Genomic DNA, 20,452 nt, shown 5'->3' with positions numbered 1-20,452 from the left:
ACGTGTGTGAGCTCGCCTCGCCTCAGTGCTGCCACCAGGTTCCAGCCATTGTCACACACAACCATGCCTGGCTGTAGGTTCAGCGGTGTGAGCCACAGATCTGCCTGCTCTTTCAGAGCTGTCCACAACTCTTCAGCATTGTGCGGTTTGTCACCTAAGCATATTAGCTTCAGCACAGCCTGTTGCCGCTTGGCCGAGGCAGTGCTGCAGTGCTTCCAGCTTGTCACTGATGTGGTCATTTCGGAGATGGAGGCTGAAGAGGAGGCGGAGGCTGAGGAGGATGAGGTGCAGGAGCTGTAAACCGTGGGGGCAACCCTGATTGACCTAGGGCCCGCAATCCTTGGCGTCGGGAGGACGTGTTCCGTCCCAAGGTCCAACTGGGTCCTGGCTTCCACTATGTTAACCCAGTGTGCCGTCAGCGAGATGTACCGTCCCTGCCCACAAGCACTTGTCCACGTGTCCGTGGTTAGGTGGACTTTCCCGGTAATTGCGTTGTTGAGGGCACGGCTAATGTTTTGGGACACGTGCTTGTGTAATGCGGGGACGGCACACCGGGAGAAATAGTGGCGGCTGGGGACCGAGTTCCGAGGGACGGCCGCCGCCATCAGGCTGCGGAATGCTTCCGTCTCCACGAGCCTAAAAGGCAACATTTCGAGCGCAAGCAGTCGTGAAATGTGAGAATTTAGTAGTGTGGCCTGTGGAGCGTTGGCTGCATATTTGCGCTTGCGTTCCAAGGACTGGGGTATGGACAACTGAACGCTGCGCTGGGACAAGGACGTGCTTCCTGATGCTGCTACTTGAGAGTGTGCAACGACAGGTGCAGGGCAGGAGGCATCTTCGCATGCACCATGGACAGGGGATTGGCTTGCATGCACAACAGCGGAAGAAGCAATGGTGCCACCCGCAGACACTGATCCTGGACCCTGGGGTTCGGCCCACAAAGTCGGGTGCTTTGCTGCCATGTGCCTGATCATGCTGGTGGTGGTCAGGCTGGTCGTTTTGCCACCCCTGCTGATGCTGGCCTGGCAGGTGGTGCAAATGGCCTTTTTGGGGTTATCGGCAGAGTCTTTAAAAAACAACCAGACTCGGGAAGACCTAACAGTTGTACTGGCAACTTCCTTCGTGTTGGTGTTACGGGGAAAGGTTGCCTGCCTTCTGTCTGTGGCCATCACACTGCTTCTTCCTGCCTGTTGGGGTGCTCTGCCTCCCTCCCCCTGTGTGCTGCAATTCTCGCTCTGCATCTCCTCCTGCCAGGTTGGGTCAGTTACTATATCATCCACCACCTCGTCTTCCACTTCCACACCCTTGACCTCCTCCTGACTTTCTGGCAATTGTGTCTCATCATCGTCCAACTCTTGTGATACTTTCCCACAGTCGCCTTCGTGTGGCTGTGGCTGCTCAAATATTTGGGCATCGCTACACCTCTTGCCCTGCTTCAAGTGGACTGGGCGAGAGACCCGAATCTATAAATGGAAAAGTGAACAGCTCTTCAGAGTGTCCAAGTGTGGGATCAGTTGTCTCTGGGTACTCGGCATGGTGGGAGGAAGGAGGATCAGGGTGAGGAATATGCGGTCCAGACTCACGACTACTGAGACTTGATCATGTGGAAGACAGGGTGGTGGTGGTGGTGGTGGTGGCTAAGTGACTGGAAGCATTATCCGCTATCCAACCAACAACCTTTTGACACTGCTCTGGGTTCAATAGTGGTGTGCTGCGGTCTCCTAGAAATTGGGACAGGAAAGTCAGGCGAAAAGATGTGGGTGTTTGTTGTGGCACAATTTCAGCTTGCCCACGGCCTTGTACTCGGCCTCTGCATGCACCATTAGCATCACGTCCAATTCCCAGTCCCTTGCCACGTGCCTTGCCCTTTTTAAATGGAGGACAGTATCTTCCACGCTAACTACAAATGACTGAGTTTGGAGCGAACTTATATGTGATCTGTGTGACGGAGAAAACAGAGTTTCAAATAGCTGGCCTGTAGGTAAGTAGTTTGAACAGCAAACTGGTGGGAATTGCTTCACTGACACACTGAAAGAAAGTTTTAATGGAGGCCAGAAATGGCAGTATTTTCTGACAACGTATATGTGATCCGTGTTACGGAGAAAACAGAGTTTTAAATACCTGGCCTGTAGGTAAGTAGTTTGAACAGCAAACTGGTGTGAATTGCTTCACTGACACACTGAAAGAAAGCTTTAATGGAGGCCAGAAATGGCAGTATTTTCTGACAAAGTATATGTGATCCGTTTGACGGAGAAAACACAGTTTTAGATAGCTGGATTTCTAGCGCTGTAATATGTTAAGGACCTGGCTGTTTTCTGCAGTGCCAACAAGCAAATGGTGCAGAAAAACGGTGTTCTCTGGATTGCTTTTTAAGCAAATAATGAGGATTAAGATCCAAAGAAAAGTATTCCTGGCCCCTGAGACCTGGGCCTTTGTATAGAAATATCTAACAGCAGAAGGCAGAATTGGAATGGAGCCTCTTGTGCTATATGCACTGCAGTCTGCTATATACCCTGCCTGCCTATATACACTGCCTGCCTGATATCTCTGCAGATGGATTAGTTAGTCCTCAAAAGGACTGTTTGTTAAGATGGATATGTGTAATGTATGGTTTTTCTCCCTACACTACCTAATACACCAGCAAATCTCTCCCTGACGTAGAGGCACCTCTCCCTACACTGTCTGATTCCGGAGTGACTGTGACGAGCATGGCGGCGCCAGGTTTGATATAGACCCGATGACGCTATGCGGCCAGCCAATCACTGTAATGCCACAACCAACATGGCTACGGCATTACAGTGAGTGGCAGGCAATCCCTGCATGTTCATTGTCTCTGTAAAGAGCGCCAAACATGCAGGGAGGAGACCTGAGCTCCCGCCCAGCAACCCCGGAAATACTCGGTGAGCGCTGAGCATCTCGAGCAGTGAGCACGCTCTCTCATCATTAATGTATACCAGGATGGGGGGGGGGCAAATCTTGCATCGGGGCCCACCGGACTCTGATTATGCCACTGGCGAGAAGCCTGATAACTTTTGTGATCATTTCAAAGACAGAAGGTGAGCGGTTTCTGAAAGATGGCCTCCTTTTCATTGTCTTCAACTATATTGCTATTAATCAAGATGCGCAATCCACAAAAAGACAAAGGACCAAGGAAACTTTAGTTTCAAGACTGGAGTTTCAAAATTGAAAGAAGGTGATTTGAAGAAAAAAAAAAATTGAAAGAAGGTGCACTTTCTCAGGAACATTGGCAGTTATGCCGGTAAATAAATTACTTATTTATGGAAACAATTTATGGTGACAACTAATTGCGTGACTTTATCCACATAATAAAAATGATGAACTAATTAATTTTTATTTTTTTGTTCATGGAAAAGTTACATTGTAGTGCAAGGACAGATTAAAGGCTGTGAGGGGATTTGGAGGAGACTTTTTTTACTTTTTTTATCCTTTATGAGAATTGAGTTATAAAAAATTATACAATGAAATCTTCCTCATCAAAAACATATACTTTTTGATTTATGTTTTATTATGATAATAACAAAAATAAAGCAATGCATCCACTTAAGGGCAGAGCTCTTGTTACAGGACCTAATGAGTTTGGGCAAGACGGTTTCCTTCTCCCCTTCTGCTGTCTTTTATCACCCACATCATGCTCTATATTCCTGTATGGCGATTCAATGTGGTGTGGCATTGCTTTCCCTCAACCCTCACCCCTCAGCTGGTGAGTGTGGGCCACAGTGTCCCTTAGAGCATAAAGAATTAAGTGTCAAGCCCCCTTCTATTGGCCCACTTATATAAATGCCTTAGGCTAGGACTGTGTGATGTTCCTTTTTGAAGGCCTCTTCATTGAACTAACGCTCCTGCTCTCAAAAGTTATCATGGTGCAAAGCAAGATAGCAATGGAAGCTGGAAAAGAGGTCTATCCTCGTCATTAAAAAGTGGCACTTTTGTCTTGGATGCAGCGATAGCCAGAAATTGGTCAGGAGACAATGTGGCAACGTCAGGAAGAGGCCTTCGTGATTGAATCTCACACCGATCCTATTCCTGAGATTATGGGGTGGGCTGGTGTAATGCACACGCCCGGACTGACTGGCGTGTGCGTGTATATGTAGTGATTCCACTGGACCGTACCGGAGAGTCAATGCCTGGAGGGGCGTAACTAAGTAACCACCCGATCCGACCAAGGTCGCACGACGGCATACGACGCCAGTGCACCAAGGAGGGACCGAGCAGAGGGACCAGGTGCTACTCCAGGTCAGACCCCGGACACGGCTGTTGACCCACACCGGGAAATACAGGAACAGGCAGGTTAGGCTAATACACAGACTGGTGGGTACAGGCAGACACGGCAGGTATGCAGACGGGTGGATGCTGGCAAGCACGACTGGTATGCAAACAGGGAGGTACTGGCAGGTACGGCCGGTATGCAGGCAGGTGGATGTTGGTAAGCACGACTGGTATGCAGGCAGGGAGGTACTGGCAGGTACGACAGGTTGGAGCACAGAGTGGATAGGACCCAGTACAGACTGGGACTCAGGAACAGAACCGCAGATGCGGTGGACAAACACAGCAGAGTGAGGCCGCCCGGAGCGGCGAGCAAGAGCAGAGCAAGACGAGACCGCCCGGAGCGGTGAGCAAAGGGTCAGAACAGAGCGAGACTGCCGGAGCAGCGAGCAAAGGGTCAGAGCAGAGCGAGACTTCCGGAGCAGCGAGCAAAGGGTCAGAGCAGAGCGAGACTGCCGGAGCAGCGAGCAAAGGGTCAGAGCAAAGCGAGACTGCCGGAGCAGCGAGCAAAGGGTCAGAGCAGAGCGAGACTGCCGGAGCAGCGAGCAAAGGGTCAGAGCAGAGCGAGACTGCCGGAGCAGCGAGCAAAGGGTCAGAGCAGAGCGAGACTGCCGGAGCAGCGAGCAAAGGGTCAGAGCAGAGCGAGACTGCCGGAGCAGCGAGCAAAGGGTCAGAGCAGAGCGAGACTGCCGGAGCAGCGAGCAAAGGGTCAGAGCAGAGCAAGACTGCCGGAGCAGCGAGGAAAGGGTCAGAGCAGAGCGAGACTGCCGGAGCAGCGAGGAAAGGGTCAGAGCAGAGCGAGACCGCCTGGAGCAGTGAGCAAAGGCAGAGCAGAGCGAGACCATCTGGAGCGGTGAGCAAAGGCAGAGCAGGCAAGAACCGCCGGAGCGGTGAGCAAGGCAGAGCTGGCAAGAACCGCCGGAGCGGCGAGCAAGGCAGAGCAGAGGGGACAGGGCTCTGTTCAAACGAAACAGACAGGAAGGGAAAGGCAGAACCAGATACCCACAGGGTACTTGCAGTGAAGTAGCGAGTGGACCACAAACTCACAAACGGAAGTACAGTGACAACGAGCAGGAATTAGGTACGAGTTCAGACTCTGCAGAAAAAGGGAAGATATGGGCGTAGAGAGAAACGGGAAACAGGCTGGAAGATGGTTAGGGCAGGAACAGACACTGGGAAAGGACACAGACAACAGATCTAGGTATGCGGCCCCTAGAGGGCGGAAGGAACAGGCTAAGAGCGTGTTCACACGGGCCTGGAATTACAGCCTCCAGGAAAGGCAGCTGGCTAGAGTACACAGACAGGACACAGTTCAGACACGGGAACTGATATCGCAAGGCAGGAAGCATAGACAGGACCTGGCACATCAGTGACTAGGCGCCAACTGACAGAACAAGATGCTCAGGCAAGGATTCCAGGGAGGAGCTGGGTTAAATACCAGGTGACAGACAGTAATAGGCTGAGGAAGCATCAGGGGTGTGTCTGCAGCAGCTACAAGAAACAGGAAGTTCAGCGGGCGTTGCCCTAAGCAGACAGAGCAGAGCAAAGCAGACCATATGGAAAGAAGCCAAAGTGATAGTCTGGACTGGAAATCAAGTGCACGCTCTTGCACAGTGGGAGATGGACCACTATGCAAGGACACCGCCAGGTATGTTACAGCTGGAATACTGTATGCTAGCAGTACCGCTCTAGTCTTCATTCTAGGAGCATAAACAACTCAGCATTACATTGATTTGGTTGTGGAACCAGTGGTACAGCTATTTCTCCAAAATTTCCCATAGGCTGCTTTTCAATACAACTTCAGGCCACATGCTGCTTGTGCTACTGTGAGCAGCCTGACTAGTCTAAATGTGCTAGTATGGCCTGCAGCATCTCCGGAGCAGTCTCCCATCTAGCACATCCAAGCGCTTTCAGCATGGCAGAACAGTCTTTAGAAACCATTAATACTTAATTGATAGCAGCCAAGGCTTGTAAGATATGTGTATTTCATACACAATACTAAATAAATTGAGATGTTTTGAATATTTTACTTCCATTTTTACATTTGCATACCATTAACATGTCTATTGATCCTATGATTTTCATAATTACATGAGTTTTCCTTCTTGATGTTGCACTTTTAATAGTTTTTATATGTATGTATGTACACACAAAAAAAAAAGTATTTTTAATTTTATTTTATAGCCAAGACAATACAATCTTTCAAAACATCAAATGCTGTAATAATCTGCGCCCAAGGCAAAGTACAAAATGTATTCATTCAAATAAATGAACTGTAGGGATTGTACTCACTCAGGTGCGATGAGAGGCAAAAAGGAGGCATGTTTCTTTAAATGTCCATAGTGGTTTATTGGCTTCATAAACCGTGAAATGAAAAATGCAAACAAACAGCCTTTACTCCAGGCAAAAGCAAAAGAGTCCTTTTAGCAAAGTCTCTGGTAAAGCGGACCTGTGGACACACAGGCTGGTAAGCGCCAGCACGCAACTCAGTCTGGAGACAACACACAGGAGGCCTTCTCCCTCCAAACACAGAAGATGTGCCAAACAATAGCCTCCATTATATAGGCTGGTAACCACACCCAGAGGTGAAGTATGTGGGTTGCTGGACCCGCACATTCTCTCCCTGCAACCCGTAACCCGTCTCCCAGGTGCACCAATTAGACCCCTTAGTGCATGCACTAGAGAAAATACTCCGGTTTACATCACAAACACCAGCCATCTCTATGATACATACCTCCAATCGACTACACGACCATTAGCCATCTTACAGAACACACAACTAGTTTTAGCACCTTAGACCAAACATCCTTTGAATATCTGATGGTAAAATGTTATCCATTAGCATCCAAAAGCTACTAAATAAATTATCGTGGGAGTCTTCAAAATTAATCATTCTAAATATTCAGTTGGTTCCTCCTGAAACATTAGAAAACCACAATATTCTTTATCTAGGCCAGGTAAAACCGTCCGGATAATTTTTACAACCCATGAGGGTATTGACCTCCAGTTTATTTTCCCCAGGCATCCTTGGATCCAGGCTTTAAAATCATGGTAGGCTCTTTTTTGCAGAAGTCTGAAAGAAACATATGTAATAATTAATTTTAGAACAGCTTTTGGTTTCAGTTATGTATCGCAAGCACAAAAAGTTCATTACATGGATCATTAAGGCTGAGTTCACACGATGCGTATTTAATGCGTTTCCGCGGCGTTTTTGCAGTTGCGTAAACGCCGCGGAAACGCATGAAAAACGCATGGTAGAAGGGAAGCAATGTTCCCCAATTGAAATCCGCATGTGCTGCGCCCATGATGCGGATTTTTCCGCAGCGTAAACGCTGCGGTCAAAAATCCGCAGCATGTCAATTAATTTTGCGGAAATGCTGCTCTTTTGCCGCCATTGACTTGCATTAGACCGCATGGAATCCGCATCACTGTATATGTTGATGCGCTTTTCATGCTGTCTAATGTGCGGATGGTACCCGGGTGTGGATGAGAGGACTCTCATCCAGACCCAGGTACCATTAAAAAAAAAAGAATAAAATAAAAAATATATATATTCTCACCTTCTGACTAGTGTTGAGCCACCCCCGTAGTGTTCGAGTTCGGTTCGGTTCGTCGAACACCCGTGTGTTCGCCGAACTGTTCGTCGAACTGTTCGTCGAACACCTTCGAACACCGTTAAAAACAATGGCAGGCAAACAAAAACACATAGAAACACATAGAAAACACCTTCAAGGGTGTCCAAAAGCTGACAAACTTCTCAGAAGACATAACTAACACATGGAAAAGTGACAAGTACATATAGTCATGCGAAAATAAAAGAGGTGGAGGAGTAAAAGGAGGGGGAGACACAGATATAGGCATGTCATGCCCTTCTAAAATCCAAAAAGTGAGAAGCCGACACGGCCAGTCCGCTCCTGCCCGTGCCACCTCCATGTCGCCGGGTTTGTGCCAGAGCCGCGGTGAACCCTGACGGCCAGCCCCCCTCTCCCAATACTGGTGCCTGTCCGCTGGTGGGTCGAGCGAGCCCCCCTGTGGTGGAGGCAGCTCTAAGCTTTTTAATTTAAATTGTCTCTCTAATTTGAATGAATACACTTTAAATCCATTTACAAGGATCTATTGGAGGGCAAGTCTCATGCCAGCAGCCGCGTAATTCCAGCTCCAGTAGCGTCCACTAAAGCTGCTGCAGTTAAAAAGCTTTTATAAGGATCGAGCTCGGCTGTCCACCGCAAGGCATCCTAATGCCAGTCCCAGCCCCTATGCCTTGGGGTGCCTCCTGATGCTCTTCACTAAGTATCCCATGGTCCCGAATCATTTCCTTTGAAAAAATTAAGTGTCTAAACTACAGGTGGTGTAGCTTGCTTAACAGCCGGGATAATCCGCTGACTAGCAGACACTGCTACTAGGCACAAAGTATTTCCTGGGCTAGATGCAGTTAAAAATTTGTAATTAGATACTCTCGTTGGATGCTGAGAAAGCATTCCATAGAGTCTCCTGGCACGCCATATATGATTCTCTTAAAAAGCTTGGGGTAGGGGTCTAGGGGACCCTTTTATAGCCAAAATCACGGCCCTGTATCGCAATACGTCACCTAGGCTGAAGATAAATGGAACTGTAGCACCCTGAGGGCTCGGTTGCTACAGACGTATTGCACCTCACCCAGAGGTGTGATATCTCACTCTCAGGTAAGAATGGAGTGTGGATCAGGACCCGACACCTGCATGCATTACACCACATTGCCGTGGGGCAGGGCGACCAATATGCCCCTGAGATGGGCACGACAGTCCCTGTCCCTGGCTGGAGTGGGGGGAGGGAACACTGAGGAAGGGGAACCCTGTAGTGCAGGAGCAGGGAGGAAGCAGTTCCTGGGTGCATTGAGAAGGGAGTATAAAAGGTGGGCACCATCTTAGTTCAGTGCAGAGAAGTCTGAGCAGAAGTGGCAGGGAGCAGGGGCTCTGCATGAGCTCTGCTCCGGAGGCGGGCCTAGTAACAGAGGCCCAGGCCTGGAAGAGGGAGAAGGAAGGAAGAGGAGCGGAGAAGGCTCCAGGAACGAGGAATGAAGGGATCCCAGGGGTGCGGATGGGCGAGTCGCCACCGCACGCCCGAATCCACCTGCGTGGAGGGGTCAGGCCAAAGGGGGAGACCGGTCCCCGAACTAGTGGAGGCAGGAAACGACCCTCAGCTAGAAACCGGAGGCTCTGACATTTTATGTGGCGCAGACCCTCGCTACACCCGCTAGGAAGGCACCACATAGGGTCAGGGAAACTGGCGCCAAGTTTACCAAGAGGAGGCCCGAGGCAGCCGGACAGAAGTGTTGGTAAGAAAGGCCAGACAAAGGACACACAAAGGGGGTCCTGTGAAGTGCTCCAAAGTTATCTGGGAGTTGTCTGAGCCCCTCACCTGGTGAGCACAGTACGACGTGGGCAGCCGTTACCTGCAGACGTGGTCTGGATAATAAGAACTGTGAGTAAAGGCCCTGGACTGCATCACTGACTCCGTGTCGTTACTGCTGCTGCCCTGCACCATCACCCCCATCCTCCGCATACACTGCCCTGAGGCTATACTCCTCCCGTGGGGAGTTATGCTACGCTCTGCTGCACCCACAACACCAGCCTCAGCGGTCTGCCCTGGAGCGGCGGTTCACTCTGACCGCAATCCACGGGCGGCGTAGTCGGACATTTAAACATCAAAACCACATAAATAGTTCCGCCACTGGTTTGACCGCCCTGAGCCATGGAACCGGGTTGCCGCCACGGAGACTACAACCATCAGCATCCACCAAAAAGGGTCCGGCTCCGGGTGTCCCAAGGCCCAGGGGGCGCGTCAGAACATTTTCATCACCTTTCACAATCACCAATGGGACAAGGCAGGGATGTTCTCTGTCCCCTCTCTTATACATCCTAGTGACGGAGCACCTGCTCTCATCAATTCGCCATAACCCCAATATTAGGTGGATTGAGGTGGGAGGCACCGAGTACAAGTGCTCTCTATTTGCTGATGATGTCCTAGTATATATCACTCAATCACATATATCCATCCCTGCTGTTATGGCTGAAATAGATCACTTTGTTACATGGTCAAATTTTAAAATCAATGCAGCGAAGTCTGAGGCCCTCGATGTCTCCCTCCCCAAATCCATATAGGATTCCATCCAGTCCAACTTTCCCTTTGCCTGTCCCTCACAGGGTATCAAATACTTAGGAATTCCTATTCATAGAGACCTCTCCCATCTATGTTATCTTAATTTTGGGCCCTTTATTGAACAACTCCATACAGACCACGGTTGGCAAGTTAGAACTGTAAGATTCACTACGTGAACCGCTGGTGTTTTGTGGAAAAGCACATGTACACTGCGTTCCAAATTATTATGCAAAAAGTGTTTAGGAGTGATAAGGGAAGAATTTGTTTGTTTGTCAGTTAAACTCATTGATGGTGATGTGTGTCAGGGCTCTTTATATCACTGTAAGCAATTGCAGACACCTGTGCTAATTAGTTTGGCAGGTGTGTCCAATGAAAGGCAAGACTACTTAAGAAGGCTCTCTCACATTATTAAGCAGCCTACATTTTCTGCCAAAATGGGAAAGAAAAAGGATGTGTCGGCTGCTGAGAAGCAACAAATTGTGGAGTGTTTAGGTCAAGGCATGACTACAATCAACATTGTGCGATGATCAGGATGAAGTGTCTTGGCAATCAAGAAGTATGTAGCTGATTCACAGTACACACGTGTGCGTGCTGATAAGGGCAAATTGAGGACTCTTTCCTACAGGCAATTACGTCAGGTTGAAAGAGCAGCGGCCAAAAAGCCTTGTCATAGCAGCAGACAAGTTTTTGAAGCTGCTTGTGCCTCCAACGTCCCCCGAACAACAAGATGCAGGGTCCTTCAGAGGTTTGCAGCTGTGCATACGCCATCCTGTCGACCTCCTCTATCCACTTCACACAAGCAGAAACGGCTCCAGTGGGCCAAACATTACATGAAGACTGATTTCAAAACAGTTTTGTTCACGGATGAGTGCCGTGCAGCGCTCGATGGTCCAGATGGATGGAGTGGAGGATGGCTGGTTGATGGACACCCCACGCAAACACGGCTACAGCGCCAACAAGGAGGAGGTGGAGTAATGTTTTGGGATGGAATCATGGGGAGAGAGATTGTCGGCCCCTTTAGGATCCCTGAAGGCGCTAAAGATGAACTCCATAATGTATGTGGATTTTCTCAAACAGCACTTCCTGCCATGGTTCAAGAAGAAGAACCGTGTATTTCACAGCAAGATCATTTTTCTGCATGATAATGCACCATCTCATGCTGCACATAAAACATCTGCATCTCTGGCTGATATGGGCATAAAAGGGGACAAACTTATGGTGTGACCCCCATGCTCCCCTGACCTCTACCCCATTCAGAACCTTTGGAGCATCATTAAAAGGAGTGTCTATGATGGCGGGAGGCAGTTCACATCTAAGCAACAGCTCTGGGAGGGTATTCTGTCCTCATGCAAAACAATTGAAGCAGAAACCATCCAAAACCTGACAAATTCAATGGACGAGAGAGTTCAGAAGCTCCTTTCGAACAAGGGGTCCTATGTGAAAATGTAACATCACCTAGAATAAAGTTTTGAGTTGAAAACTGTTTGATTTCAGTTTCTAACAACCTGCTAATGCTTATAATTTCAAAAATGACCATTTTTTTGGTCTTTATTAAAATGAAAAGGTTGATCGAAAAGTTTGGGGGATCTAAGAGTGTGGCAACCCATTAGTCATGATTACTTCGAATTCTGACAATATGAGGGTCATGCTGCAGGTAGTGCAGCAAGAAGGCACTTATGTGTCTTGCGCATCTCGGAGCCATAGAATCATAGAATCATAGAATGGTAGAGTTGGAAGGGACCTCCTGGGTCATCTGGTCCAACCCCCTGCTCAAAGCAGGATTCACTAGATCATCTCAGACAGATGTCTGTCCAGCCTCTGTTTGAAGACGTCTATTGAAGGGGAACTCACCACCTCTCGTGGCAGCCTGTTCCACTCATTAATCACCCTAACTGTCAAAAAGTTTTTTCTAATATTTAATCTGTGTCTCCTCCCATTTAGTTTCATCCCATTGCTTCTAGTCTTTCCTTGTGCAAATGAGAATAAAGATGATCCTTCTACAATGTGACAGCCCTTGACATATTTGTAGACAGCTATTAAGTCTCCTCTCAGTCTTCTTTTTTGCAAGCTAAACATTCCCAAATCCTGCAACCGTTCCTCATAGGACATGGCTTGCAGACCAGTCACCATTCTGGTCGCTCTTCTCTGAACTTGCTCCAGTTTGTCTATGTCTTTTTTAAAATGTGGTGACCAAAACTGCACATAGTATTCCAGATGAGGTCTGACCAAAGAGGAGTAAAGACCGATAATGACTTCACGTGATCTAGACTGTATGCTTCTGTTAATACATCCCAGAATTGTATTTGCCTTTTTTGCTGCTGCATCACACTGTTGACTCATGTTCAGTCTATGATCTATTAGTATACCTAAGTCTTTTTCACATGTACTGTTGCTTAGCTCTATTCCTCCCATTCTGTATATGCTTTTTTCATTTTTATTGCCCAGATGTAGTACTTTGCATTTTTCCCTGTTAAAAACCATTCTGTTGGTTGCTGCCCACTGCTCCAGTTTATTTAGGTCTTTTTGAATCCTCTCTCTCTCTTCTCTAGTATTAGCTATCCCTCCTAGCTTTGTGTCATCAGCAAATTTAATCAGTTTACCCTCAATTCCTTCATCTAAATCATTGATAAAGATGTTGAACAATACAGGTCCCAGGACAGAGCCCTGTGGTACCCCACTTGAGACATTCATCCAGCTGGATGTGAAGCCATTTACAACCACCCTTTGAGTCCGATCACTAAGCCAGTTATGAATCCACCTAACAGTTGCCTGGTCCATTGCATACTTGGTCATTTTTTCAATAAGGATGGTGTGAGATACTTTGTCAAATGCTTTGCTGAAGTCAAGATATACTATATCTACAGCATTTCCCTGATCCACCCAGTCAGTGATTCTGTCATAAAAGGAAATCTAGCCCCAAAATTATTTTCCGGGCTAGATGCAGCTAAAAATTATTTTAAATTTTAAATCTGGTGAAGCTTTAGTATAGATGGCCTAATAGGATCAGTGCTTCACACTGCTACAAAGCCCAAATTATTTTCCAGTCAAGATACAGATAAACATGATTAGTAATTTGAAAGCTTAAAACGGTTGGTAGGGTGATTTTAACCAATCATCAAGCTTTTACTCTCCCCAGGATGACACAGGGGTAGAAAAGTCGTTTCGGATCCATGATTTGTTCATCTTTATGAACGTGAGTCTGTCTACATTATCACTGGAGAGCCGCGTGCGCTTATCTGTCAGCACACCACCAGCAGCGCTGAACACACGTTCAGACAGAACGCTGGCTGCGGGGCATGACAAGATCTCCAAGGCGTAAGTGGCTAGCTCCGGCCATTTATCCAGATTGGAAGCCCAAAAAGAGCAAGGGTCCAGTGACACAGTCGTGGCTTCAATGTTTACTTGGAGATACTCCTGTACCATCGTCTCTAGGCGTTGACTATGTGTCAGACTTCTTGTCTCCTGTGGCCTTGCAAAGGATGGGCTAAAAAAGTGGTGAAATGATTCCGCAAAATTGATGTTACCAGCAGATACTGTGGTTCTGTTACGGTTTGAGTGCTGAACACTTGACGGTCCCATGGTTGGCAAGTTGGAACTGTGAGATTCACTACGTGCACCACTGGTATTTTGTGGAAAAGCACATGTAAGATTCTGCAACAGTCTCTGCTGATATGCACGCATGCGTGCATCCCTTTCTATGGCAGGAATAATTTCTGCAAATTTACTTTTGTACCGGGGATCTAACAGTGTGGCAACCCAGTAGTCAGGATTATTTCTAATTCTCACAATTCGAGGGTCATGTTGCAGGTAGTGCAGCAAGAAGGCACTCATGTGTGTTGCGCATCCAGGAGCACCAAGTCCCTGTTGTGTTGGTGGCGAGGTAACAATCATGCTTCCTTCCTCTGTCCTCTCCCCCCAACCTCGCACAACAGAAATGTGATCAAGGTCTCCCTCATCTGATGAGTCTTCTATCAGTTCGTCCTCCACTTCTTCCTGGGCTCCTGCACCTTCCTCACTAGTTTGGCTGCTACCATGCGCCCTGGTAAAACCATCTCCCCCACCCTCACATGCCTGCCGCCTTGGTGCTGCCGACCGTCTGGACCTTGCAGATGTTAGCCCTTCCGCATACAACTCCTCCTCCTCTACTTCCTCCACCTCCTCTTGTGCCACCACCTGACTCCGAATTCTGTTTAACATGTGCTCCAGCATGTAAATCACCGGAATAGTCATGCTGATAATGGCATCGTCAGCACTAAACATCTTCGTCGCCATTTCAAAACTGTGCAGAAGGGTGCATAGGTCCCTGATCTGAGACCACTCCTCCAGCGTGATTTGCCCCACCTCTGAATCTCGTTGGCCCAGGCTATACGTCAGAACGTATTGCACCAGGGCTTGTCGGTGCTGCCACAGTCGCTGCAACATGTGCAGAGTTGAATTCCACCGGGTAGGCACATCGCATTTTAGCCGGTGAAGTGGCAGGCCCAACGACTTCTGTAGAGATGTAAGTCGCTGAGCTGCGGGATGCGAACGGCGGAAGTGAGCACACAGCGACCGTGCCCTCTGCAGAAGGCCATCTAGTCTGGGATAGTGGGCTAAAAATTGCTGGACAACCAGGTTCAACACGTGAGCCATACAAGGCACGTGTGTGACATTGCCCCGGCGAAGGGCCGCACCCAGGTTTGCAGCATTGTCGCACACGGCCTTCCCTGGTTTCAGGTCCAGTGGAGACAACCATTCATGAAATTGGTTCTCCAGAGCTGACCACAACTCCTCAGCTGTGTGACTCACATTTCCCAGACATTTCAATGTAAAAACCGCCTGATGACGTTGAGCCCTACTGCCAGCATAGTAAGGAGGTGTGCAGGATCCCTTCTGCGCAGTTAGAAAGCTTGTGGCATGACCAGACAGGCTTTGGGTGCAGGTGGAAGACCGAGAGGAGGTTGAGGAGGCAGAAGCAGTGGAGGAACTTTGACATAAAGAGGATTGACGCACAACTCGTGGGGACGGCAAGACTTGGACAGCAGCCCCTTGTCCTGCTGTCACCATAGTTACCCAGTGCCCAGTCAGCGACATGTAACGCCCCTGTCCATGCCTACTCGTCCAAGTGTCTGTGGTGAAATGCACCCTGTCACACACAGAGTTTCTCAAAGAAGCGGTGATGTTGTGTGCGACATGCTGGTGGAGCGCAGGCACACCTTTCTTTGAGAAGTAGTGCCGACTGGGCATCTGGTACTGGGGCACTGCGACGGACATAAGGTCTCGAAAATCCTCTGTGTCCACCAGGCGGAAAGGCAGCATTTCTGTAGCCAAGAGCTTGCAGATGGTGAAATTCAACCTCTTAGCTTTCTCATGGCTAGGAGGAAATGGTCTTTTACTTGTCCACATCTGAGGGACCGAGGGCTGGCTATTGTGCTTAGACGGGGTTGATAAGGGTGTCCCCGGCAAACTGCCGGTCTGTGAGGAAGATGCAGGCGGACATGTTAGGTTGCCTTGATCCAAAGGTGGTGCTATCGATGTCGGACAGCGCTCAACACCAGCTGGTGTTACCACCTCCAAAGAAAATGATGACCTGCCAATCACGCTGGCTGTTGCGGGTAAAGAGGTGGCAGGTCTGCGCCCCAAAACAGGTGTGACTGCTGTCCCCCCAGTCACAGAGGATGAAGAGGCCGCGGATGCACAAGATATGGCAGACGGTGGTTGGCCCGGCCGGCTAGGCCGCATTGTAGCACACTGAGCTTCCCACTGCAACTTATGCTTCATGTCCATGTGCCGGTTCATGCATGAAGTACTCAAACTATGTATTTTTTGGCCTCTACTTAGCTTTTGCTGACAAATGTTACAGATAACACGAGTTGGGTCATCTTTATCGATCTGAAAAAATGCCCAGGCTATGCAAGGCTTAGCACCCATGCGACCTGAAGAGACACCACGACTTGTGGTGAGAGGCAGAGTTGTGTTTGAGGATGCAGTTGTTGACGTGCTTCCAGTACTACGTCTCTGTCCAGGAAGGCGCAACCTGACCTCGTCGTCACTAGCATCTTCCTCCACCTCCTCTGCTGACCTCATCTCTTGGCTGACTGTGGGTTGACAGTAAGTGGGATCTCCAACCTCATCATCATCACCCTGTGTGTTATCACACCCGTCGTCCTCAGAGCCAACCTGTTCCTGCCCTGACAAAAAACTAAAGTTGTCGCTCCAATCAGGTATTTGCGTCTTATCATCGTCTTCCTCATTGTCTCCACCAACAGGAGTTACAGTTTGGGAATGAGGGTCTACATTATGGTCAGAACCTTCTGCGTCTGGTCCTGGATCTGACTCATAAAGATTCTGGGCATCAGTGCAGATCATTTCCTCGTCTGGATTCACAGAAGCGCTGGAGTCGACCTCTGATTCCCAGGCTATAGTATGAGTAAACAGCTCTGCAGACTCAACCATCTGTTCTACCTCATACTCAGACGGGCAGCTGGAGATTTGGGAGCTGTGAGGAAGCAAGTGCGATTTGGGTGACACCTTTGAGGACTGGAGTATTTGTGATGTTGAAGTTGATGTGGAGGAGAGCCCACTTAAAGGAGCACTTGATATCCGTTGAAGCACCTGCTGTTTTTGTGCCTCATCTGGAATTTGTAGCGATTGGCGTGGCCGTAAGAAAGGGATCTTATCACATTGTCCGCTAAAAGAAGTAGACATTTTAGTTTGGCTGGAAGATGGTCTTTCTTCTGCAGATGTTACTGTTGCTTTAACACCTACCCCACGGACACAACCTTTTTTCCCCTTCCCAACACGCCTATTCCCCTTTCCACCAGCAGCAGGCCTTTTTCCACTCATTTTGGTGGTTAACTAATTCACAACTCTGGAGTTGTTTGCACAAAAAAACAATGGATGGTAACCGAGCAGAGCTGAGTGGCCAAACTGTGGTATTAGGCCAAAACTATTGGCTGGGTTAGATGCAGAAAAAAATTATATTCAATTTGCAACCTGATGGAGGTCAGTATAGATGGACTAATACAACAAGTCCCACACACAGCTAGAAGCCCAATATTTTTTGAGAGGTAGATGCAGAAAAAAATATATTCAGTTTGCAACCTGATGGAGGTCAGTATAGATGGACTAATACAACAAGTCCCACACACAGCTAGAAGCCCAATATTTTTTCAGAGGTAGATGCAGAAAAAAATATATTCAGTTTGCAACCTGATGGAGGTCAGTATAGGTGGACTAATAGAACAAGTCCCACACACTGCTAGAAGGCCAAATATTTTTTCAGAGCTAGATGCAGAAAATGCTTTTATTCAGTTTGCAACCTGATGGAGGTCAGTATAGATGGATTAATAGAACAAGACCCACACACAGCTAGAAGCCCAATATTTTTTCAGAGCTAGATGCAGAAAAAAATTATATTCAGTTTGCAACCTGATGGAGGTCAGTATAGATGGATTAATAGAACAAGACCCACACACAGCTAGAAGCCCAATATTTTTTCAGAGCTAGATGCAGAAAAAAATTAGATTCAGTTTGCAACCTGATGGAGGTCAGTATAGATGGATTAATAGAACAAGACCCACACTGCTAGAAGCCCAATATTTTTTCAGAGGTAGATGCAGAAAAAAATATATTCAGTTTGCAACCTGATGGAGGTCAGTATAGATGGACTAATACAACAAGTCCCACACACAGCTAGAAGCCCAATATTTTTTCAGAGTTAGATGCAGAAAAAAATTATATTCAGTTTGCAACCTGATGGAGGTCAGTATAGATGGATTAATAGAACAAGACCCACACACAGCTAGAAGCCCAATATTTTTTCAGAGCTAGATGCAGAAAAAAATTATATTCAGTTTGCAACCTGATGGAGGTCAGTATAGATGGATTAATAGAACAAGACCCACACACAGCTAGAAGCCCAATATTTTTTCAGAGCTAGATGCAGAAAAAAATTATATTCAGTTTGCAACCTGATGGAGGTCAGTATAGATGGATTAATAGAACAAGACCCACACACAGCTAGAAGCCCAATATTTTTTCAGAGGTAGATGCAGAAAAAAATATATTCAGTTTGCAACCTGATGGAGGTCAGTATAGATGGACTAATACAACAAGTCCCACACACAGCTAGAAGCCCAATATTTTATCAGAGGTAGATGCAGAAAAAAATATATTCAGTTTTCAACCTGATGGAGGTCAGTATAGGTGGACTAATAGAACAAGTCCCACACACTGCTAGAAGGCCAAATATTTTTTCAGAGCTAGATGCAGAAATTTTTTTTATTCAGTTTGCAACCTGATGGAGGTCAGTATAGATGGATTAATAGAACAAGACCCACACACAGCTAGAAGCCCAATATTTTTTCAGAGCTAGATGCAGAAAAAAATTATATTCAGTTTGCAACCTGATGGAGGTCAGTATAGATGGATTAATAGAACAAGACCCACACACAGCTAGAAGCCCAATATTTTTTCAGAGCTAGATGCAGAAAAAAATTATATTCAGTTTGCAACCTGATGGAGGTCAGTATAGATGGATTAATAGAACAAGACCCACACACAGCTAGAAGCCCAATATTTTTTCAGAGGTAGATGCAGAAAAAAATATATTCAGTTTGCAACCTGATGGAGGTCAGTATAGATGGACTAATACAACAAGTCCCACACACAGCTAGAAGCCCAATATTTTTTCAGAGGTAGATGCAGAAAAAAATATATTCAGTTTGCAACCTGATGGAGGTCAGTATAGGTGGACTAATAGAACAAGTCCCACACACTGCTAGAAGGCCAAATATTTTTTCAGAGCTAGATGCAGAAAATTTTTTTATTCAGTTTGCAACCTGATGGAGGTCAGTATAGATGGATTAATAGAGCAAGACCCACACACAGCTAGAAGCCCAATATTTTTTTCAGAGCTAGATGCAGAAAAAAATTATATTCAGTTTGCAACCTGATGGAGGTCAGTATAGATGGATTAATAGAACAAGACCCACACACAGCTAGAAGCCCAATATTTTTTCAGAGCTAGATGCAGAAAAAAATTATATTCAGTTTGCAACCTGATGGAGGTCAGTATAGATGGATTAATAGAACAAGACCCACACACAGCTAGAAGCCCAATATTTTTTCAGAGCTAGATGCAGAAAAAAATTATATTCAGTTTGCAACCTGATGGAGGTCAGTATAGGTGGACTAATAGAATGATGCTATGCCCAAAAGATTTTACTTCACTAGGTGCAGTAAAAAAATTGGTATTCTATACACAGGTGGTATATCTTGCAACACAGATAGGCTACTCCACTGACTAACACACTCTGCAATAGGCCAAAAAGGATTAGCTTTGCTAGATTCAGCCAAATGCTGTGAAAAAACTTGCACAGCACTGGCACAGACCTGCCTGGCAAAAACTGATAGGAACTGATGTAACCTAGTCCTGAAAAGGACTCCAATTACAATTAGTCTTTACTCCCACAACCTATCTATTTAAGAGCACAGACCTGCCTGATAAAAGTCGTAGGAAATGCTGTAACCTAGTCCTTAAAAGGACTGCAATCACAACCATTCCCTACTCCCAAGCTATCTGTAGATTTGTGCGAAAATTGGCTTGAAATTAACAAGGTATAGCGCACACAGCAACAGCGGTGCCGTCTAGCACGCAGCTGCAGCAGTGAGAAAATGGTGGCGACGGGGAAAATGGCTTGGTCTTATAGGGCAAGGACATGTGACATACACTGCCAATGACACATGCCCTTGCTTGTGTGAAATAAAGCACTTCGCTCCGTGTGTGCGCTGCTGATAGGCTGACAGATTGCACCTCCCCACTGTAAATGCGGGAAAGAGAAAAAAAAATGGAGATCTTCATTGTTCCTGCAGAGATCCATCCCCTGCCCCTCCCCCCACCCCGCTGTACACTCAAACTGCGTATTAACATTAATTTTCATCATTACTGAGAAAAAATCCAGTTATGATTTTGGTGCACGAACAGTTATCGAACATAACCTCGAACAGCCGAATTTTTCTCAAATTGTTCGTGTTCGCCGAACGGCTC

The 20,452-nt window shown here is 47.2% G+C and overlaps 1 long non-coding RNA gene across 1 annotated transcript in view; it reads right to left on the bottom strand.

Annotated features, from left to right (window-relative positions):
* Nucleotides 1-6,606: 6,606 nt before the first annotated feature.
* The window catches only part of LOC141165198 (uncharacterized), a 28,472-nt gene continuing 14,626 nt past the window's right edge, over nt 6,607-20,452 (bottom strand). The window contains exon 3 of the long non-coding RNA XR_012251088.1: nt 6,607-7,357. This is a non-coding gene — a long non-coding RNA (uncharacterized lncRNA). The remainder of the gene's footprint in view (nt 7,358-20,452) is intronic.

Source organism: Phyllobates terribilis, unplaced genomic scaffold (genome assembly GCF_046119375.1).
Source record: "Phyllobates terribilis strain yellow unplaced genomic scaffold, ASM4611937v1 Scaffold_11__3_contigs__length_659146591, whole genome shotgun sequence".
NCBI lineage: Eukaryota > Metazoa > Chordata > Amphibia > Anura > Dendrobatidae > Phyllobates > Phyllobates terribilis.
Note: the sequence above shows the minus strand (reverse complement) of the source record. Positions and strands in the feature narration are given on the sequence as shown.